Raw genomic sequence first — 20295 nt, forward strand, 5'->3', positions numbered from 1 at the left:
AAATTGTATTTTCTGTTCCCAAGTGCTTTTTCATATCTCACACTCTGGTAGCAAAAATTGTAAGGAATTTATCTCCAATTTGCATGACAAGGCATTCAAAAATTCTGGAACATCTCCAGATAAACAGAGATAAAAACACTAATCTCTACATCAATCTTCAAAATCAGCAACTGGAAGACACGGATGTAATTGTGGTTTTTCATATACAGAAGATGCAAGAATATAGACTAACTCCAACACGTCTTATTAAAAACACTAATCTCTAAACCAATCTTCAAAATCAGCAACTGGAAGACACAGTCAATTGTGGTTTTTCACAAACAGAAGATTCAAGAAAATAGACTAACTCCAACACATCTTTCCTTTACAAAATCTTATAGTCTCCTGGGAGACTAGCAAAAATTGCCAATGCTGACTATATTGCAAGTCATCATGGCGAGGTATTGGGTAAAGTTTTCAACTAGCAATAATCACGCCTCGGTTTGACCTCATAAGCTATGATAATGCCACTGCGCAAAGTTGATAGGTGCTTGGCTGGAGCAATCAGCATGTGCAACAGAGAACTCATTACAACCATGGCTAGACAAACAGTCTCTGGCTAGGAGCAGTGGATTATGGGAATGTATATGCTAATGAGTCCAAGACCTGGCAAAACCTTCCTGGGTGATGACTTCAAGGAAATTGTATTTTCTGTTCCCAAGTGCTTTTTCATATCTCACACTCTGGTAGCAAAAATTGTAAGGAATTTATCTCCAATTTGCATGACAAGGCATTCAAAAATTCTGGAACATCTCCAGATAAACAGAGATAAAAACACTAATCTCTACATCAATCTTCAAAATCAGCAACTGGAAGACACGGATGTAATTGTGGTTTTTCATATACAGAAGATGCAAGAAAATAGACTAACTCCAACACGTCTTATTAAAAACACTAATCTCTAAACCAATCTTCAAAATCAGCAACTGGAAGACACAGTCAATTGTGGTTTTTCACATACAGAAGATTCAAGAAAATAGACTAACTCCAACACATCTTTCCTTTACAAAATCTTATAGTCTTCTGGGAGACTAGCAAAAATTGCCAATGCTGACTATATTGCAAGTCATCATGGCGGGGTATGGGTAAAGTTTTCAACTAGCAATAATCACGCCTCGGTTTGACCTCATAAGCTATGATAATGCCACTGCGCAAAGTTGATAGGTGCTTGGCTGGAGCAATCAGCATGTGCAACAGAGAACTCATTACAACCATGGCTAGACAAACAGTCTCTGGCTAGGAGCAGTGGATTATGGGAATGTATATGCTAATGAGTCCAAGACCTGGCAAAACCTTCCTGGGTGATGACTTCAAGGAAATTGTATTTTCTGTTCCCAAGTGCTTTTTCATATCTCACACTCTGGTAGCAAAAATTGTAAGGAATTTATCTCCAATTTGCATGACAATGCATTCAAAAATTCTGGAACATCTCCAGATAAACAGAGATAAAAACACTAATCTCTACATCAATCTTCAAAATCAGCAACTGGAAGACACAGATGTAATTGTGGTTTTTCATATACAGAAGATGCAAGAAAATAGACTAACTCCAACACGTCTTATTAAAAACACTAATCTCTAAACCAATCTTCAAAATCAGCAACTGGAAGACACAGTCAATTGTGGTTTTTCACATACAGAAGATTCAAGAAAATAGACTAACTCCAACACATCTTTCCTTTACAAAATCTTATAGTCTCCTGGGAGACTAGCAAAAATTGCCAATGCTGACTATATTGCAAGTCATCATGGCGGGGTATTGGGTAAAGTTTTCAACTAGCAATAATCATGCCTCGGTTTGACCTCATAAGCTATGATAATGCCACTGCGCAAAGTTGATAGGTGCTTGGCTGGAGCAATCAGCATGTGCAACAGAGAACTCATTACAACCATGGCTAGACAAACAGTCTCTGGCTAGGAGCAGTGGATTATGGGAATGTATATGCTAATGAGTCCAAGACCTGGCAAAACCTTCCTGGGTGATGACTTCAAGGAAATTGTATTTTCTGTTCCCAAGTGCTTTTTCATATCTCACACTCTAGTAAGAAATATGTAAGGAATTTATCTCCAATTTGCATGACAATGCATTCAAAAATTCTGGAACATCTCCAGATAAACAGAGATAAAAACACTAATCTCTACATCAATCTTCAAAATCAGCAACTGGAAGACACGGATGTAGCTGTGGTTTTTCATATACAGAAGATGCAAGAAAATAGACTAACTCCAACACGTCTTATTAAAAACACTAATCTCTAAACCAATCTTCAAAATCAGCAACTGGAAGACACAGTCAATTGTGGTTTTTCACATACAGAAGATTCAAGAAAATAGACTAACTCCAACACATCTTTCCTTTACAAAATCTTATAGTCTCCTGGGAGACTAGCAAAAATTGCCAATGCTGACTATATTGCAAGTCATCATGGCGGGGTATTGGGTAAAGTTTTCAACTAGCAATAATCACGCCTCGGTTTGACCTCATAAGCTATGATAATGCCACTGCGCAAAGTTGATAGGTGCTTGGCTGGAGCAATCAGCATGTGCAACAGAGAACTCATTACAACCATGGCTAGACAAACAGTCTCTGGCTAGGAGCAGTGGATTATGGGAATGTATATGCTAATGAGTCCAAGACCTGGCAAAACCTTCCTGGGTGATGACTTCAAGGAAATTGTATTTTCTGTTCCCAAGTGCTTTTTCATATCTCACACTCTGGTAGCAAAAATTGTAAGGAATTTATCTCCAATTTGCATGACAATGCATTCAAAAATTCTGGAACATCTCCAGATAAACAGAGATAAAAACACTAATCTCTACATCAATCTTCAAAATCAGCAACTGGAAGACACGGATGTAATTGTGGTTTTTCATATACAGAAGATGCAAGAAAATAGACTAACTCCAACACGTCTTATTAAAAACACTAATCTCTAAACCAATCTTTAAAATCAGCAACTGGAAGACACAGTCAATTGTGGTTTTTCACATACAGAAGATTCAAGAAAATAGACTAACTCCAACACATCTTTCCTTTACAAAATCTTATAGTCTCCTGGGAGACTAGCAAAAATTGCTAATGCTGACTATATTGCAAGTCATCATGGCGGGGTATTGGGTAAAGTTTTCAACTAGCAATAATCACGCCTCGGTTTGACCTCATAAGCTATGATAATGCCACTGCGCAAAGTTGATAGGTGCTTGGCTGAAGCAATCAGCATGTGCAACAGAGAACTCATTACAACCATGGCTAGACAAACAGTCTCTGGCTAGGAGCAGTGGATTATGGGAATGTATATGCTAATGAGTCCAAGACCTGGCAAAACCTTCCTGGGTGATGACTTCAAGGAAATTGTATTTTCTGTTCCCAAGTGCTTTTTCATATCTCACACTCTGGTAGCAAAAATTGTAAGGAATTTATCTCCAATTTGCATGACAATGCATTCAAAAATTCTGGAACATCTCCAGATAAACAGAGATAAAAACACTAATCTCTACATCAATCTTCAAAATCAGCAACTGGAAGACACGGATGTAATTGTGGTTTTTCATATACAGAAGATGCAAGAAAATAGACTAACTCCAACACGTCTTATTAAAAACACTAATCTCTAAACCAATCTTCAAAATCAGCAACTGGAAGACACAGTCAATTGTGGTTTTTCACATACAGAAGATTCAAGAAAATAGACTAACTCCAACACATCTTTCCTTTACAAAATCTTATAGTCTCCTGGGAGACTAGCAAAAATTGCCAATGCTGACTATATTGCAAGTCATCATGGCGGGGTATTGGGTAAAGTTTTCAACTAGCAATAATCACGCCTCGGTTTGACCTCATAAGCTATGATAATGCCACTGCGCAAAGTTGATAGGTGCTTGGCTGGAGCAATCAGCATGTGCAACAGAGAACTCATTACAACCATGGCTAGACAAACAGTCTCTGGCTAGGAGCAGTGGATTATGGGAATGTATATGCTAATGAGTCCAAGACCTGGCAAAACCTTCCTGGGTGATGACTTCAAGGAAATTGTATTTTCTGTTCCCAAGCGCTTTTTCATATCTCACACTCTAGTAAGAAATATGTAAGGAATTTATCTCCAATTTGCATGACAATGCATTCAAAAATTCTGGAACATCTCCAGATAAACAGAGATAAAAACACTAATCTCTACATCAATCTTCAAAATCAGCAACTGGAAGACACGGATGTAATTGTGGTTTTTCATATACAGAAGATGCAAGAAAATAGACTAACTCCAACACGTCTTATTAAAAACACTAATCTCTAAACCAATCTTCAAAATCAGCAACTGGAAGACACAGTCAATTGTGGTTTTTCACATACAGAAGATTCAAGAAAATAGACTAACTCCAACACATCTTTCCTTTACAAAATCTTATAGTCTCCTGGGAGACTAGCAAAAATTGCCAATGCTGACTATATTGCAAGTCATCATGGCGGGGTATTGGGTAAAGTTTTCAACTAGCAATAATCACACCTCGGTTTGACCTCATAAGCTATAATAATGCCACTGCGCAAAGTTGATAGGTGCTTGGCTGGAGCAATCAGCATGTGCAACAGAGAACTCATTACAACCATGGCTAGACAAACAGTCTCTGGCTAGGAGCAGTGGATTATGGGAATGTATATGCTAATGAGTCCAAGACCTGGCAAAACCTTCCTGGGTGATGACTTCAAGGAAATTGTATTTTCTGTTCCCAAGTGCTTTTTCATATCTCACACTCTGGTAGCAAAAATTGTAAGGAATTTATCTCCAATTTGCATGACAATGCATTCAAAAATTCTGGAACATCTCCAGATAAACAGAGATAAAAACACTAATCTCTACATCAATCTTCAAAATCAGCAACTGGAAGACACAGATGTAATTGTGGTTTTTCATATACAGAAGATGCAAGAAAATAGAATAACTCCAACACGTCTTATTAAAAACACTAATCTCTAAACCAATCTTCAAAATCAGCAACTGGAAGACACAGTCAATTGTGGTTTTTCACATACAGAAGATTCAAGAAAATAGACTAACTCCAACACATCTTTCCTTTACAAAATCTTATAGTCTCCTGGGAGACTAGCAAAAATTGCCAATGCTGACTATATTGCAAGTCATCATGGCGGGGTATTGGGTAAAGTTTTCAACTAGCAATAATCACGCCTCGGTTTGACCTCATAAGCTATGATAATGCCACTGCGCAAAGTTGATAGGTGCTTGGCTGGAGCAATCAGCATGTGCAACAGAGAACTCATTACAACCATGGCTAGACAAACAGTCTCTGGCTAGGAGCAGTGGATTATGGGAATGTATATGCTAATGAGTCCAAGACCTGGCAAAACCTTCCTGGGTGATGACTTCAAGGAAATTGTATTTTCTGTTCCCAAGCGCTTTTTCATATCTCACACTCTAGTAAGAAATATGTAAGGAATTTATCTCCAATTTGCATGACAATGCATTCAAAAATTCTGGAACATCTCCAGATAAACAGAGATAAAAACACTAATCTCTACATCAATCTTCAAAATCAGCAACTGGAAGACACGGATGTAATTGTGGTTTTTCATATACAGAAGATGCAAGAAAATAGACTAACTCCAACACGTCTTATTAAAAACACTAATCTCTAAACCAATCTTCAAAATCAGCAACTGGAAGACACAGTCAATTGTGGTTTTTCACATACAGAAGATTCAAGAAAATAGACTAACTCCAACACATCTTTCCTTTACAAAATCTTATAGTCTCCTGGGAGACTAGCAAAAATTGCCAATGCTGACTATATTGCAAGTCATCATGGCGGGGTATTGGGTAAAGTTTTCAACTAGCAATAATCACACCTCGGTTTGACCTCATAAGCTATGATAATGCCACTGCGCAAAGTTGATAGGTGCTTGGCTGGAGCAATCAGCATGTGCAACAGAGAACTCATTACAACCATGGCTAGACAAACAGTCTCTGGCTAGGAGCAGTGGATTATGGGAATGTATATGCTAATGAGTCCAAGACCTGGCAAAACCTTCCTGGGTGATGACTTCAAGGAAATTGTATTTTCTGTTCCCAAGTGCTTTTTCATATCTCACACTCTGGTAGCAAAAATTGTAAGGAATTTATCTCCAATTTGCATGACAATGCATTCAAAAATTCTGGAACATCTCCAGATAAACAGAGATAAAAACACTAATCTCTACATCAATCTTCAAAATCAGCAACTGGAAGACACAGATGTAATTGTGGTTTTTCATATACAGAAGATGCAAGAAAATAGACTAACTCCAACACGTCTTATTAAAAACACTAATCTCTAAACCAATCTTCAAAATCAGCAACTGGAAGACACAGTCAATTGTGGTTTTTCACATACAGAAGATTCAAGAAAATAGACTAACTCCAACACATCTTTCCTTTACAAAATCTTATAGTCTCCTGGGAGACTAGCAAAAATTGCCAATGCTGACTATATTGCAAGTCATCATGGCGGGGTATTGGGTAAAGTTTTCAACTAGCAATAATCACGCCTCGGTTTGACCTCATAAGCTATGATAATGCCACTGCGCAAAGTTGATAGGTGCTTGGCTGGAGCAATCAGCATGTGCAACAGAGAACTCATTACAACCATGGCTAGACAAACAGTCTCTGGCTAGGAGCAGTGGATTATGGGAATGTATATGCTAATGAGTCCAAGACCTGGCAAAACCTTCCTGGGTGATGACTTCAAGGAAATTGTATTTTCTGTTCCCAAGCGCTTTTTCATATCTCACACTCTAGTAAGAAATATGTAAGGAATTTATCTCCAATTTGCATGACAATGCATTCAAAAATTCTGGAACATCTCCAGATAAACAGAGATAAAAACACTAATCTCTACATCAATCTTCAAAATCAGCAACTGGAAGACACGGATGTAATTGTGGTTTTTCATATACAGAAGATGCAAGAAAATAGACTAACTCCAACACGTCTTATTAAAAACACTAATCTCTAAACCAATCTTCAAAATCAGCAACTGGAAGACACAGTCAATTGTGGTTTTTCACATACAGAAGATTCAAGAAAATAGACTAACTCCAACACATCTTTCCTTTACAAAATCTTATAGTCTCCTGGGAGACTAGCAAAAATTGCCAATGCTGACTATATTGCAAGTCATCATGGCGGGGTATTGGGTAAAGTTTTCAACTAGCAATAATCACACCTGGGTTTGACCTCATAAGCTATGATAATGCCACTGCGCAAAGTTGATAGGTGCTTGGCTGGAGCAATCAGCATGTGCAACAGAGAACTCATTACAACCATGGCTAGACAAACAGTCTCTGGCTAGGAGCAGTGGATTATGGGAATGTATATGCTAATGAGTCCAAGACCTGGCAAAACCTTCCTGGGTGATGACTTCAAGGAAATTGTATTTTCTGTTCCCAAGTGCTTTTTCATATCTCACACTCTGGTAGCAAAAATTGTAAGGAATTTATCTCCAATTTGCATGACAATGCATTCAAAAATTCTGGAACATCTCCAGATAAACAGAGATAAAAACACTAATCTCTACATCAATCTTCAAAATCAGCAACTGGAAGACACAGATGTAATTGTGGTTTTTCATATACAGAAGATGCAAGAAAATAGACTAACTCCAACACGTCTTATTAAAAACACTAATCTCTAAACCAATCTTCAAAATCAGCAACTGGAAGACACAGTCAATTGTGGTTTTTCACATACAGAAGATTCAAGAAAATAGACTAACTCCAACACATCTTTCCTTTACAAAATCTTATAGTCTCCTGGGAGACTAGCAAAAATTGCCAATGCTGACTATATTGCAAGTCATCATGGCAGGGTATTGGGTAAAGTTTTCAACTAGCAATAATCACGCCTCGGTTTGACCTCATAAGCTATGATAATGCCACTGCGCAAAGTTGATAGGTGCTTAGCTGGAGCAATCAGCATGTGCAACAGAGAACTCATTACAACCATGGCTAGACAAACAGTCTCTGGCTAGGAGCAGTGGATTATGGGAATGTATATGCTAATGAGTCCAAGACCTGGCAAAACCTTCCTGGGTGATGACTTCAAGGAAATTGTATTTTCTGTTCCCAAGCGCTTTTTCATATCTCACACTCTAGTAAGAAATATGTAAGGAATTTATCTCCAATTTGCATGACAATGCATTCAAAAATTCTGGAACATCTCCAGATAAACAGAGATAAAAACACTAATCTCTACATCAATCTTCAAAATCAGCAACTGGAAGACACGGATGTAATTGTGGTTTTTCATATACAGAAGATGCAAGAAAATAGACTAACTCCAACACGTCTTATTAAAAACACTAATCTCTAAACCAATCTTCAAAATCAGCAACTGGAAGACACAGTCAATTGTGGTTTTTCACATACAGAAGATTCAAGAAAATAGACTAACTCCAACACATCTTTCCTTTACAAAATCTTATAGTCTCCTGGGAGACTAGCAAAAATTGCCAATGCTGACTATATTGCAAGTCATCATGGCGGGGTATTGGGTAAAGTTTTCAACTAGCAATAATCACACCTCGGTTTGACCTCATAAGCTATGATAATGCCACTGCGCAAAGTTGATAGGTGCTTGGCTGGAGCAATCAGCATGTGCAACAGAGAACTCATTACAACCATGGCTAGACAAACAGTCTCTGGCTAGGAGCAGTGGATTATGGGAATGTATATGCTAATGAGTCCAAGACCTGGCAAAACCTTCCTGGGTGATGACTTCAAGGAAATTGTATTTTCTGTTCCCAAGTGCTTTTTCATATCTCACACTCTGGTAGCAAAAATTGTAAGGAATTTATCTCCAATTTGCATGACAATGCATTCAAAAATTCTGGAACATCTCCAGATAAACAGAGATAAAAACACTAATCTCTACATCAATCTTCAAAATCAGCAACTGGAAGACACAGATGTAATTGTGGTTTTTCATATACAGAAGATGCAAGAAAATAGACTAACTCCAACAAGTCTTATTAAAAACACTAATCTTTAAACCAATCTTCAAAATCAGCAACTGGAAGACACAGTCAATTGTGGTTTTTCACATACAGAAGATTTAAGAAAATAGACTAACTCCAACACATCTTTCCTTTACAAAATCTTATAGTCTCCTGGGAGACTAGCAAAAATTGCCAATGCTGACTATATTGCAAGTCATCATGGCGGGTATTGGGTAAAGTTTTCAACTACCAATAATCACGCCTCGGTTTGACCTCATAAGCTATGATAATGCCACTGCGCAAAGTTGATAGGTGCTTGGCTGGAGCAATCAGCATGTGCAACAGAGAACTCATTACAACCATGGCTAGACAAACAGTCTCTGGCTAGGAGCAGTGGATTATGGGAATGTATATGCTAATGAGTCCAAGACCTGGCAAAACCTTCCTGGGTGATGACTTCAAGGAAATTGTATTTTCTGTTCCCAAGCGCTTTTTCATATCTCACACTCTAGTAAGAAATATGTAAGGAATTTATCTCCAATTTGCATGACAATGCATTCAAAAATTCTGGAACATCTCCAGATAAACAGAGATAAAAACACTAATCTCTACATCAATCTTCAAAATCAGCAACTGGAAGACACGGATGTAATTGTGGTTTTTCATATACAGAAGATGCAAGAAAATAGACTAACTCCAACACGTCTTATTAAAAACACTAATCTCTAAACCAATCTTCAAAATCAGCAACTGGAAGACACAGTCAATTGTGGTTTTTCACATACAGAAGATTCAAGAAAATAGACTAACTCCAACACATCTTTCCTTTACAAAATCTTATAGTCTCCTGGGAGACTAGCAAAAATTGCCAATGCTGACTATATTGCAAGTCATCATGGCGGGGTATTGGGTAAAGTTTTCAACTAGCAATAATCACGCCTCGGTTTGACCTCATAAGCTATGATAATGCCACTGCGCAAAGTTGATAGGTGCTTGGCTGGAGCAATCAGCATGTGCAACAGAGAACTCATTACAACCATGGCTAGACAAACAGTCTCTGGCTAGGAGCAGTGGATTATGGGAATGTATATGCTAATGAGTCCAAGACCTGGCAAAACCTTCCTGGGTGATGACTTCAAGGAAATTGTATTTTCTGTTCCCAAGTGCTTTTTCATATCTCACACTATGGTAGCAAAAGTTGTAAGGAATTTATCTCCAATTTGCATGACAAGGCATTCAAAAATTCTGGAACATCTCCAGATAAACAGAGATAAAAACACTAATCTCTACATCAATCTTCAAAATCAGCAACTGGAAGACACGGATGTAATTGTGGTTTTTTATATACAGAAGATGCAAGAAAATAGACTAACTCCAACACGTCTTATTAAAAACACTAATCTCTAAACCAATCTTCAAAATCAGCAACTGGAAGACACAGCCAATTATGGTTTTTCACATACAGAAGATTCAAGAAAATAGACTAACTCCAACACATCTTTCCTTTACAAAATCTTATAGTCTCCTGGGAGACTAGCAAAAATTGCCAATGCTGACTATATTGCAAGTCATCATGGCGGGGTATTGGGTAAAGTTTTCAACTAGCAATAATCACGCCTCGGTTTGACCTCATAAGCTATGATAATGCCACTGCGCAAAGTTGATAGGTGCTTGGCTGGAGCAATCAGCATGTGCAACAGAGAACTCATTACAACCATGGCTAGACAAACAGTCTCTGGCTAGGAGCAGTGGATTATGGGAATGTATATGCTAATGAGTCCAAGCCCTGGCAAAACCTTCCTGGGTGATGACTTCAAGGAAATTGTATTTTCTGTTCCCAAGCGCTTTTTCATATCTCACACTCTAGTAAGAAATATGTAAGGAATTTATATCCAATTTGCATGACAATGCATTCAAAAATTCTGGAACATCTCCAGATAAACAGAGATAAAAACACTAATCTCTACATCAATCTTCAAAATCAGCAACTGGAAGACACAGATGTAATTGTGGTTTTTCATATACAGAAGATGCAAGAAAATAGACTAACTCCAACACGTCTTATTAAAAACACTAATCTCTAAACCAATCTTCAAAATCAGCAACTGGAAGACACAGTCAATTGTGGTTTTTCACATACAGAAGATTCAAGAAAATAGACTAACTCCAACACATCTTTCCTTTACAAAATCTTATAGTCTCCTAGGAGACTAGCAAAAATTGCCAATGCTGACTATATTGCAAGTCATCATGGCGGGGTATTGGGTAAAGTTTTCAACTAGCAATAATCACGCCTCGGTTTGACCTCATAAGCTATGATAATGCCACTGCGCAAAGTTGATAGGTGCTTGGCTGGAGCAATCAGCATGTGCAACAGAGAACTCATTACAACCATGGCTAGACAAACAGTCTCTGGCTAGGAGCAGTGGATTATGGGAATGTATATGCTAATGAGTCCAAGCCCTGGCAAAACCTTCCTGGGTGATGACTTCAAGGAAATTGTATTTTCTGTTCCCAAGCGCTTTTTCATATCTCACACTCTAGTAAGAAATATGTAAGGAATTTATATCCAATTTGCATGACAATGCATTCAAAAATTCTGGAACATCTCCAGATAAACAGAGATAAAAACACTAATCTCTACATCAATCTTCAAAATCAGCAACTGGAAGACACAGATGTAATTGTGGTTTTTCATATACAGAAGATGCAAGAAAATAGACTAACTCCAACACGTCTTATTAAAAACACTAATCTCTAAACCAATCTTCGAAATCAGCAACTGGAAGACACAGTCAATTGTGGTTTTTCACATACAGAAGATTCAAGAAAATAGACTAACTCCAACACATCTTTCCTTTACAAAATCTTATAGTCTCCTGGGAGACTAGCAAAAATTGCCAATGCTGACTATATTGCAAGTCATCATGGCGGGGTATTGGGTAAAGTTTTCAACTAGCAATAATCACGCCTCGGTTTGACCTCATAAGCTATGATAATGCCACTGCGCAAAGTTGATAGGTGCTTGGCTGGAGCAATCAGCATGTGCAACAGAGAACTCATTACAACCATGGCTAGACAAACAGTCTCTGGCTAGGAGCAGTGGATTATGGGAATGTATATGCTAATGAGTCCAAGACCTGGCAAAACCTTCCTGGGTGATGACTTCAAGGAAATTGTATTTTCTGTTCCCAAGTGCTTTTTCATATCTCACACTCTGGTAGCAAAAATTGTAAGGAATTTATCTCCAATTTGCATGACAAGGCATTCAAAAATTCTGGAACATCTCCAGATAAACAGAGATAAAAACACTAATCTCTACATCAATCTTCAAAATCAGCAACTGGAAGACACGGATGTAATTGTGGTTTTTCATATACAGAAGATGCAAGAATATAGACTAACTCCAACACGTCTTATTAAAAACACTAATCTCTAAACCAATCTTCAAAATCAGCAACTGGAAGACACAGTCAATTGTGGTTTTTCACAAACAGAAGATTCAAGAAAATAGACTAACTCCAACACATCTTTCCTTTACAAAATCTTATAGTCTCCTGGGAGACTAGCAAAAATTGCCAATGCTGACTATATTGCAAGTCATCATGGCGAGGTATTGGGTAAAGTTTTCAACTAGCAATAATCACGCCTCGGTTTGACCTCATAAGCTATGATAATGCCACTGCGCAAAGTTGATAGGTGCTTGGCTGGAGCAATCAGCATGTGCAACAGAGAACTCATTACAACCATGGCTAGACAAACAGTCTCTGGCTAGGAGCAGTGGATTATGGGAATGTATATGCTAATGAGTCCAAGACCTGGCAAAACCTTCCTGGGTGATGACTTCAAGGAAATTGTATTTTCTGTTCCCAAGTGCTTTTTCATATCTCACACTCTGGTAGCAAAAATTGTAAGGAATTTATCTCCAATTTGCATGACAAGGCATTCAAAAATTCTGGAACATCTCCAGATAAACAGAGATAAAAACACTAATCTCTACATCAATCTTCAAAATCAGCAACTGGAAGACACGGATGTAATTGTGGTTTTTCATATACAGAAGATGCAAGAAAATAGACTAACTCCAACACGTCTTATTAAAAACACTAATCTCTAAACCAATCTTCAAAATCAGCAACTGGAAGACACAGTCAATTGTGGTTTTTCACATACAGAAGATTCAAGAAAATAGACTAACTCCAACACATCTTTCCTTTACAAAATCTTATAGTCTTCTGGGAGACTAGCAAAAATTGCCAATGCTGACTATATTGCAAGTCATCATGGCGGGGTATGGGTAAAGTTTTCAACTAGCAATAATCACGCCTCGGTTTGACCTCATAAGCTATGATAATGCCACTGCGCAAAGTTGATAGGTGCTTGGCTGGAGCAATCAGCATGTGCAACAGAGAACTCATTACAACCATGGCTAGACAAACAGTCTCTGGCTAGGAGCAGTGGATTATGGGAATGTATATGCTAATGAGTCCAAGACCTGGCAAAACCTTCCTGGGTGATGACTTCAAGGAAATTGTATTTTCTGTTCCCAAGTGCTTTTTCATATCTCACACTCTGGTAGCAAAAATTGTAAGGAATTTATCTCCAATTTGCATGACAATGCATTCAAAAATTCTGGAACATCTCCAGATAAACAGAGATAAAAACACTAATCTCTACATCAATCTTCAAAATCAGCAACTGGAAGACACAGATGTAATTGTGGTTTTTCATATACAGAAGATGCAAGAAAATAGACTAACTCCAACACGTCTTATTAAAAACACTAATCTCTAAACCAATCTTCAAAATCAGCAACTGGAAGACACAGTCAATTGTGGTTTTTCACATACAGAAGATTCAAGAAAATAGACTAACTCCAACACATCTTTCCTTTACAAAATCTTATAGTCTCCTGGGAGACTAGCAAAAATTGCCAATGCTGACTATATTGCAAGTCATCATGGCGGGGTATTGGGTAAAGTTTTCAACTAGCAATAATCACGCCTCGGTTTGACCTCATAAGCTATGATAATGCCACTGCGCAAAGTTGATAGGTGCTTGGCTGGAGCAATCAGCATGTGCAACAGAGAACTCATTACAACCATGGCTAGACAAACAGTCTCTGGCTAGGAGCAGTGGATTATGGGAATGTATATGCTAATGAGTCCAAGACCTGGCAAAACCTTCCTGGGTGATGACTTCAAGGAAATTGTATTTTCTGTTCCCAAGTGCTTTTTCATATCTCACACTCTAGTAAGAAATATGTAAGGAATTTATCTCCAATTTGCATGACAATGCATTCAAAAATTCTGGAACATCTCCAGATAAACAGAGATAAAAACACTAATCTCTACATCAATCTTCAAAATCAGCAACTGGAAGACACGGATGTAGCTGTGGTTTTTCATATACAGAAGATGCAAGAAAATAGACTAACTCCAACACGTCTTATTAAAAACACTAATCTCTAAACCAATCTTCAAAATCAGCAACTGGAAGACACAGTCAATTGTGGTTTTTCACATACAGAAGATTCAAGAAAATAGACTAACTCCAACACATCTTTCCTTTACAAAATCTTATAGTCTCCTGGGAGACTAGCAAAAATTGCCAATGCTGACTATATTGCAAGTCATCATGGCGGGGTATTGGGTAAAGTTTTCAACTAGCAATAATCACGCCTCGGTTTGACCTCATAAGCTATGATAATGCCACTGCGCAAAGTTGATAGGTGCTTGGCTGGAGCAATCAGCATGTGCAACAGAGAACTCATTACAACCATGGCTAGACAAACAGTCTCTGGCTAGGAGCAGTGGATTATGGGAATGTATATGCTAATGAGTCCAAGACCTGGCAAAACCTTCCTGGGTGATGACTTCAAGGAAATTGTATTTTCTGTTCCCAAGTGCTTTTTCATATCTCACACTCTGGTAGCAAAAATTGTAAGGAATTTATCTCCAATTTGCATGACAATGCATTCAAAAATTCTGGAACATCTCCAGATAAACAGAGATAAAAACACTAATCTCTACATCAATCTTCAAAATCAGCAACTGGAAGACACGGATGTAATTGTGGTTTTTCATATACAGAAGATGCAAGAAAATAGACTAACTCCAACACGTCTTATTAAAAACACTAATCTCTAAACCAATCTTTAAAATCAGCAACTGGAAGACACAGTCAATTGTGGTTTTTCACATACAGAAGATTCAAGAAAATAGACTAACTCCAACACATCTTTCCTTTACAAAATCTTATAGTCTCCTGGGAGACTAGCAAAAATTGCCAATGCTGACTATATTGCAAGTCATCATGGCGGGGTATTGGGTAAAGTTTTCAACTAGCAATAATCACGCCTCGGTTTGACCTCATAAGCTATGATAATGCCACTGCGCAAAGTTGATAGGTGCTTGGCTGAAGCAATCAGCATGTGCAACAGAGAACTCATTACAACCATGGCTAGACAAACAGTCTCTGGCTAGGAGCAGTGGATTATGGGAATGTATATGCTAATGAGTCCAAGACCTGGCAAAACCTTCCTGGGTGATGACTTCAAGGAAATTGTATTTTCTGTTCCCAAGTGCTTTTTCATATCTCACACTCTGGTAGCAAAAATTGTAAGGAATTTATCTCCAATTTGCATGACAATGCATTCAAAAATTCTGGAACATCTCCAGATAAACAGAGATAAAAACACTAATCTCTACATCAATCTTCAAAATCAGCAACTGGAAGACACGGATGTCATTGTGGTTTTTCATATACAGAAGATGCAAGAAAATAGACTAACTCCAACACGTCTTATTAAAAACACTAATCTCTAAACCAATCTTTAAAATCAGCAACTGGAAGACACAGTCAATTGTGGTTTTTCACATACAGAAGATTCAAGAAAATAGACTAACTCCAACACATCTTTTCTTTACAAAATCTTATACTCTTCTGGGAGACTAGCAAAAATTGCCAATGCTGACTATATTGCAAGTCATCATGGCGGGGTATTGGGTAAAGTTTTCAACTAGCAATAATCACGCCTCGGTTTGACCTCATAAGCTATGATAATGCCACTGCGCAAAGTTGATAGGTGCTTGGCTGGAGCAATCAGCATGTGCAACAGAGAACTCATTACAACCATGGCTAGACAAACAGTCTCTGGCTAGGAGCAGTGGATTATGGGAATGTATATGCTAATGAGTCCAAGACCTGGCAAAACCTTCCTGGGTGATGACTTCAAGGAAATTGTATTTTCTGTTCCCAAGCGCTTTTTCATATCTCACACTCTAGTAAGAAATATGTAAGGAATTTATCTCCAATTTGCATGACAATGCATTCAAAAATTCTGGAACATCTCCAGATAAACAGAGATAAAAACACTAATCTCTACATCAATCTTCAAAATCAGCAACTGGAAGACACGGATGTAATTGTGGTTTTTCATATACAGAAGATGCAAGAAAATAGACTAACTCCAACACGTCTTATTAAAAACACTAATCTCTAAACCAATCTTCAAAATCAGCAACTGGAAGACACAGTCAATTGTGGTTTTTCACATACAGAAGATTCAAGAAAATAGACTAACTCCAACACATCTTTCCTTTACAAAATCTTATAGTCTCCTGGGAGACTAGCAAAAATTGCCAATGCTGACTATATTGCAAGTCATCATGGCGGGGTATTGGGTAAAGTTTTCAACTAGCAATAATCACACCTCGGTTTGACCTCATAAGCTATGATAATGCCACTGCGCAAAGTTGATAGGTGCTTGGCTGGAGCAATCAGCATGTGCAACAGAGAACTCATTACAACCATGGCTAGACAAACAGTCTCTGGCTAGGAGCAGTGGATTATGGGAATGTATATGCTAATGAGTCCAAGACCTGGCAAAACCTTCCTGGGTGATGACTTCAAGGAAATTGTATTTTCTGTTCCCAAGTGCTTTTTCATATCTCACACTCTGGTAGCAAAAATTGTAAGGAATTTATCTCCAATTTGCATGACAATGCATTCAAAAATTCTGGAACATCTCCAGATAAACAGAGATAAAAACACTAATCTCTACATCAATCTTCAAAATCAGCAACTGGAAGACACAGATGTAATTGTGGTTTTTCATATACAGAAGATGCAAGAAAATAGACTAACTCCAACATGTCTTATTAAAAACACTAATCTCTAAACCAATCTTCAAAATCAGCAACTGGAAGACACAGTCAATTGTGGTTTTTCACATACAGAAGATTCAAGAAAATAGACTAACTCCAACACATCTTTCCTTTACAAAATCTTATAGTCTCCTGGGAGACTAGCAAAAATTGCCAATGCTGACTATATTGCAAGTCATCATGGCGGGGTATTGGGTAAAGTTTTCAACTAGCAATAATCACGCCTCGGTTTGACCTCATAAGCTATGATAATGCCACTGCGCAAAGTTGATAGGTGCTTAGCTGGAGCAATCAGCATGTGCAACAGAGAACTCATTACAACCATGGCTAGACAAACAGTCTCTGGCTAGGAGCAGTGGATTATGGGAATGTATATGCTAATGAGTCCAAGACCTGGCAAAACCTTCCTGGGTGATGACTTCAAGGAAATTGTATTTTCTGTTCCCAAGCGCTTTTTCATATCTCACACTCTAGTAAGAAATATGTAAGGAATTTATCTCCAATTTGCATGACAATGCATTCAAAAATTCTGGAACATCTCCAGATAAACAGAGATAAAAACACTAATCTCTACATCAATCTTCAAAATCAGCAACTGGAAGACACGGATGTAATTGTGGTTTTTCATATACAGAAGATGCAAGAAAATAGACTAACTCCAACACGTCTTATTAAAAACACTAATCTCTAAACCAATCTTCAAAATCAGCAACTGGAAGACACAGTCAATTGTGGTTTTTCACATACAGAAGATTCAAGAAAATAGACTAACTCCAACACATCTTTCCTTTACAAAATCTTATAGTCTCCTGGGAGACTAGCAAAAATTGCCAATGCTGACTATATTGCAAGTCATCATGGCGGGGTATTGGGTAAAGTTTTCAACTAGCAATAATCACACCTCGGTTTGACCTCATAAGCTATGATAATGCCACTGCGCAAAGTTGATAGGTGCTTGGCTGGAGCAATCAGCATGTGCAACAGAGAACTCATTACAACCATGGCTAGACAAACAGTCTCTGGCTAGGAGCAGTGGATTATGGGAATGTATATGCTAATGAGTCCAAGACCTGGCAAAACCTTCCTGGGTGATGACTTCAAGGAAATTGTATTTTCTGTTCCCAAGTGCTTTTTCATATCTCACACTCTGGTAGCAAAAATTGTAAGGAATTTATCTCCAATTTGCATGACAATGCATTCAAAAATTCTGGAACATCTCCAGATAAACAGAGATAAAAACACTAATCTCTACATCAATCTTCAAAATCAGCAACTGGAAGACACAGATGTAATTGTGGTTTTTCATATACAGAAGATGCAAGAAAATAGACTAACTCCAACAAGTCTTATTAAAAACACTAATCTTTAAACCAATCTTCAAAATCAGCAACTGGAAGACACAGTCAATTGTGGTTTTTCACATACAGAAGATTTAAGAAAATAGACTAACTCCAACACATCTTTCCTTTACAAAATCTTATAGTCTCCTGGGAGACTAGCAAAAATTGCCAATGCTGACTATATTGCAAGTCATCATGGCGGGTATTGGGTAAAGTTTTCAACTACCAATAATCACGCCTCGGTTTGACCTCATAAGCTATGATAATGCCACTGCGCAAAGTTGATAGGTGCTTGGCTGGAGCAATCAGCATGTGCAACAGAGAACTCATTACAACCATGGCTAGACAAACAGTCTCTGGCTAGGAGCAGTGGATTATGGGAATGTATATGCTAATGAGTCCAAGACCTGGCAAAACCTTCCTGGGTGATGACTTCAAGGAAATTGTATTTTCTGTTCCCAAGTGCTTTTTCATATCTCACACTATGGTAGCAAAAGTTGTAAGGAATTTATCTCCAATTTGCATGACAAGGCATTCAAAAATTCTGGAACATCTCCAGATAAACAGAGATAAAAACACTAATCTCTACATCAATCTTCAAAATCAGCAACTGGAAGACACGGATGTAATTGTGGTTTTTTATATACAGAAGATGCAAGAAAATAGACTAACTCCAACACGTCTTATTAAAAACACTAATCTCTAAACCAATCTTCAAAATCAGCAACTGGAAGACACAGCCAATTATGGTTTTTCACATACAGAAGATTCAAGAAAATAGACTAACTCCAACACATCTTTCCTTTACAAAATCTTATAGTCTCCTGGGAGACTAGCAAAAATTGCCAATGCTGACTATATTGCAAGTCATCATGGCGGGGTATTGGGTAAAGTTTTCAACTAGCAATAATCACGCCTCGGTTTGACCTCATAAGCTATGATAATGCCACTGCGCAAAGTTGATAGGTGCTTGGCTGGAGCAATCAGCATGTGCAACAGAGAACTCATTACAACCATGGCTAGACAAACAGTCTCTGGCTAGGAGCAGTGGATTATGGGAATGTATATGCTAATGAGTCCAAGCCCTGGCAAAACCTTCCTGGGTGATGACTTCAAGGAAATTGTATTTTCTGTTCCCAAGCGCTTTTTCATATCTCACACTCTAGTAAGAAATATGTAAGGAATTTATATCCAATTTGCATGACAATGCATTCAAAAATTCTGGAACATCTCCAGATAAACAGAGATAAAAACACTAATCTCTACATCAATCTTCAAAATCAGCAACTGGAAGACACAGATGTAATTGTGGTTTTTCATATACAGAAGATGCAAGAAAATAGACTAACTCCAACACGTCTTATTAAAAACACTAATCTCTAAACCAATCTTCAAAATCAGCAACTGGAAGACACAGTCAATTGTGGTTTTTCACATACAGAAGATTCAAGAAAATAGACTAACTCCAACACATCTTTCCTTTACAAAATCTTATAGTCTCCTAGGAGACTAGCAAAAATTGCCAATGCTGACTATATTGCAAGTCATCATGGCGGGGTATTGGGTAAAGTTTTCAACTAGCAATAATCACGCCTCGGTTTGACCTCATAAGCTATGATAATGCCACTGCGCAAAGTTGATAGGTGCTTGGCTGGAGCAATCAGCATGTGCAACAGAGAACTCATTACAACCATGGCTAGACAAACAGTCTCTGGCTAGGAGCAGTGGATTATGGGAATGTATATGCTAATGAGTCCAAGCCCTGG

The 20295-nt window shown here is 38.0% G+C and overlaps 30 non-coding genes across 30 annotated transcripts; all 30 read right to left on the bottom strand.

Annotated features, from left to right (window-relative positions):
* Positions 1 to 380: 380 nt before the first annotated feature.
* LOC146055321 (U4 spliceosomal RNA) lies at positions 381 to 521 on the bottom strand. The gene has a single exon (XR_014468611.1). It is a non-coding gene; the product is annotated as a U4 spliceosomal RNA (small nuclear RNA).
* Positions 522 to 1058: 537 nt separating this feature from the next.
* Positions 1059 to 1198, bottom strand: LOC146055383 (U4 spliceosomal RNA). Its single transcript, XR_014468667.1, has one exon. It is a non-coding gene; the product is annotated as a U4 spliceosomal RNA (small nuclear RNA).
* A 537-nt stretch (positions 1199 to 1735) lies between these two features.
* On the bottom strand, positions 1736 to 1876 carry LOC146055318 (U4 spliceosomal RNA). Its single transcript, XR_014468608.1, has one exon. It is a non-coding gene; the product is annotated as a U4 spliceosomal RNA (small nuclear RNA).
* A 536-nt stretch (positions 1877 to 2412) lies between these two features.
* On the bottom strand, positions 2413 to 2553 carry LOC146055423 (U4 spliceosomal RNA). The gene has a single exon (XR_014468702.1). It is a non-coding gene; the product is annotated as a U4 spliceosomal RNA (small nuclear RNA).
* A 537-nt stretch (positions 2554 to 3090) lies between these two features.
* On the bottom strand, positions 3091 to 3231 carry LOC146055371 (U4 spliceosomal RNA). Its single transcript, XR_014468656.1, has one exon. It is a non-coding gene; the product is annotated as a U4 spliceosomal RNA (small nuclear RNA).
* A 537-nt stretch (positions 3232 to 3768) lies between these two features.
* LOC146055424 (U4 spliceosomal RNA) lies at positions 3769 to 3909 on the bottom strand. Its single transcript, XR_014468703.1, has one exon. It is a non-coding gene; the product is annotated as a U4 spliceosomal RNA (small nuclear RNA).
* A 536-nt stretch (positions 3910 to 4445) lies between these two features.
* Positions 4446 to 4586, bottom strand: LOC146055372 (U4 spliceosomal RNA). Its single transcript, XR_014468657.1, has one exon. It is a non-coding gene; the product is annotated as a U4 spliceosomal RNA (small nuclear RNA).
* Positions 4587 to 5123: 537 nt separating this feature from the next.
* Positions 5124 to 5264, bottom strand: LOC146055425 (U4 spliceosomal RNA). The gene has a single exon (XR_014468704.1). It is a non-coding gene; the product is annotated as a U4 spliceosomal RNA (small nuclear RNA).
* A 536-nt stretch (positions 5265 to 5800) lies between these two features.
* LOC146055339 (U4 spliceosomal RNA) lies at positions 5801 to 5941 on the bottom strand. Its single transcript, XR_014468627.1, has one exon. It is a non-coding gene; the product is annotated as a U4 spliceosomal RNA (small nuclear RNA).
* A 537-nt stretch (positions 5942 to 6478) lies between these two features.
* LOC146055426 (U4 spliceosomal RNA) lies at positions 6479 to 6619 on the bottom strand. Its single transcript, XR_014468705.1, has one exon. It is a non-coding gene; the product is annotated as a U4 spliceosomal RNA (small nuclear RNA).
* Positions 6620 to 7155: 536 nt separating this feature from the next.
* Positions 7156 to 7296, bottom strand: LOC146055386 (U4 spliceosomal RNA). Its single transcript, XR_014468670.1, has one exon. It is a non-coding gene; the product is annotated as a U4 spliceosomal RNA (small nuclear RNA).
* Positions 7297 to 7833: 537 nt separating this feature from the next.
* On the bottom strand, positions 7834 to 7974 carry LOC146055351 (U4 spliceosomal RNA). Its single transcript, XR_014468638.1, has one exon. It is a non-coding gene; the product is annotated as a U4 spliceosomal RNA (small nuclear RNA).
* Positions 7975 to 8510: 536 nt separating this feature from the next.
* Positions 8511 to 8651, bottom strand: LOC146055340 (U4 spliceosomal RNA). Its single transcript, XR_014468628.1, has one exon. It is a non-coding gene; the product is annotated as a U4 spliceosomal RNA (small nuclear RNA).
* A 537-nt stretch (positions 8652 to 9188) lies between these two features.
* Positions 9189 to 9328, bottom strand: LOC146055369 (U4 spliceosomal RNA). Its single transcript, XR_014468654.1, has one exon. It is a non-coding gene; the product is annotated as a U4 spliceosomal RNA (small nuclear RNA).
* A 536-nt stretch (positions 9329 to 9864) lies between these two features.
* LOC146055427 (U4 spliceosomal RNA) lies at positions 9865 to 10005 on the bottom strand. The gene has a single exon (XR_014468706.1). It is a non-coding gene; the product is annotated as a U4 spliceosomal RNA (small nuclear RNA).
* Positions 10006 to 10542: 537 nt separating this feature from the next.
* LOC146055428 (U4 spliceosomal RNA) lies at positions 10543 to 10683 on the bottom strand. Its single transcript, XR_014468707.1, has one exon. It is a non-coding gene; the product is annotated as a U4 spliceosomal RNA (small nuclear RNA).
* Positions 10684 to 11219: 536 nt separating this feature from the next.
* On the bottom strand, positions 11220 to 11360 carry LOC146055396 (U4 spliceosomal RNA). The gene has a single exon (XR_014468678.1). It is a non-coding gene; the product is annotated as a U4 spliceosomal RNA (small nuclear RNA).
* Positions 11361 to 11896: 536 nt separating this feature from the next.
* Positions 11897 to 12037, bottom strand: LOC146055429 (U4 spliceosomal RNA). Its single transcript, XR_014468708.1, has one exon. It is a non-coding gene; the product is annotated as a U4 spliceosomal RNA (small nuclear RNA).
* Positions 12038 to 12574: 537 nt separating this feature from the next.
* LOC146055323 (U4 spliceosomal RNA) lies at positions 12575 to 12715 on the bottom strand. The gene has a single exon (XR_014468612.1). It is a non-coding gene; the product is annotated as a U4 spliceosomal RNA (small nuclear RNA).
* A 537-nt stretch (positions 12716 to 13252) lies between these two features.
* LOC146055384 (U4 spliceosomal RNA) lies at positions 13253 to 13392 on the bottom strand. Its single transcript, XR_014468668.1, has one exon. It is a non-coding gene; the product is annotated as a U4 spliceosomal RNA (small nuclear RNA).
* A 537-nt stretch (positions 13393 to 13929) lies between these two features.
* LOC146055430 (U4 spliceosomal RNA) lies at positions 13930 to 14070 on the bottom strand. Its single transcript, XR_014468709.1, has one exon. It is a non-coding gene; the product is annotated as a U4 spliceosomal RNA (small nuclear RNA).
* Positions 14071 to 14606: 536 nt separating this feature from the next.
* On the bottom strand, positions 14607 to 14747 carry LOC146055431 (U4 spliceosomal RNA). Its single transcript, XR_014468710.1, has one exon. It is a non-coding gene; the product is annotated as a U4 spliceosomal RNA (small nuclear RNA).
* A 537-nt stretch (positions 14748 to 15284) lies between these two features.
* On the bottom strand, positions 15285 to 15425 carry LOC146055434 (U4 spliceosomal RNA). The gene has a single exon (XR_014468712.1). It is a non-coding gene; the product is annotated as a U4 spliceosomal RNA (small nuclear RNA).
* A 537-nt stretch (positions 15426 to 15962) lies between these two features.
* Positions 15963 to 16103, bottom strand: LOC146055360 (U4 spliceosomal RNA). The gene has a single exon (XR_014468646.1). It is a non-coding gene; the product is annotated as a U4 spliceosomal RNA (small nuclear RNA).
* Positions 16104 to 16639: 536 nt separating this feature from the next.
* On the bottom strand, positions 16640 to 16780 carry LOC146055341 (U4 spliceosomal RNA). The gene has a single exon (XR_014468629.1). It is a non-coding gene; the product is annotated as a U4 spliceosomal RNA (small nuclear RNA).
* Positions 16781 to 17317: 537 nt separating this feature from the next.
* Positions 17318 to 17458, bottom strand: LOC146055435 (U4 spliceosomal RNA). Its single transcript, XR_014468713.1, has one exon. It is a non-coding gene; the product is annotated as a U4 spliceosomal RNA (small nuclear RNA).
* A 536-nt stretch (positions 17459 to 17994) lies between these two features.
* Positions 17995 to 18135, bottom strand: LOC146055342 (U4 spliceosomal RNA). Its single transcript, XR_014468630.1, has one exon. It is a non-coding gene; the product is annotated as a U4 spliceosomal RNA (small nuclear RNA).
* A 537-nt stretch (positions 18136 to 18672) lies between these two features.
* LOC146055370 (U4 spliceosomal RNA) lies at positions 18673 to 18812 on the bottom strand. Its single transcript, XR_014468655.1, has one exon. It is a non-coding gene; the product is annotated as a U4 spliceosomal RNA (small nuclear RNA).
* A 537-nt stretch (positions 18813 to 19349) lies between these two features.
* LOC146055436 (U4 spliceosomal RNA) lies at positions 19350 to 19490 on the bottom strand. The gene has a single exon (XR_014468714.1). It is a non-coding gene; the product is annotated as a U4 spliceosomal RNA (small nuclear RNA).
* Positions 19491 to 20026: 536 nt separating this feature from the next.
* LOC146055408 (U4 spliceosomal RNA) lies at positions 20027 to 20167 on the bottom strand. Its single transcript, XR_014468689.1, has one exon. It is a non-coding gene; the product is annotated as a U4 spliceosomal RNA (small nuclear RNA).
* Positions 20168 to 20295: the final 128 nt, after the last annotated feature.

The sequence above is a fragment of the Crinia signifera genome, unplaced genomic scaffold, assembly GCF_055691185.1.
Source record: "Crinia signifera unplaced genomic scaffold, ASM5569118v1 HAP2_SCAFFOLD_436, whole genome shotgun sequence".
Classification (NCBI taxonomy): domain Eukaryota; kingdom Metazoa; phylum Chordata; class Amphibia; order Anura; family Myobatrachidae; genus Crinia; species Crinia signifera.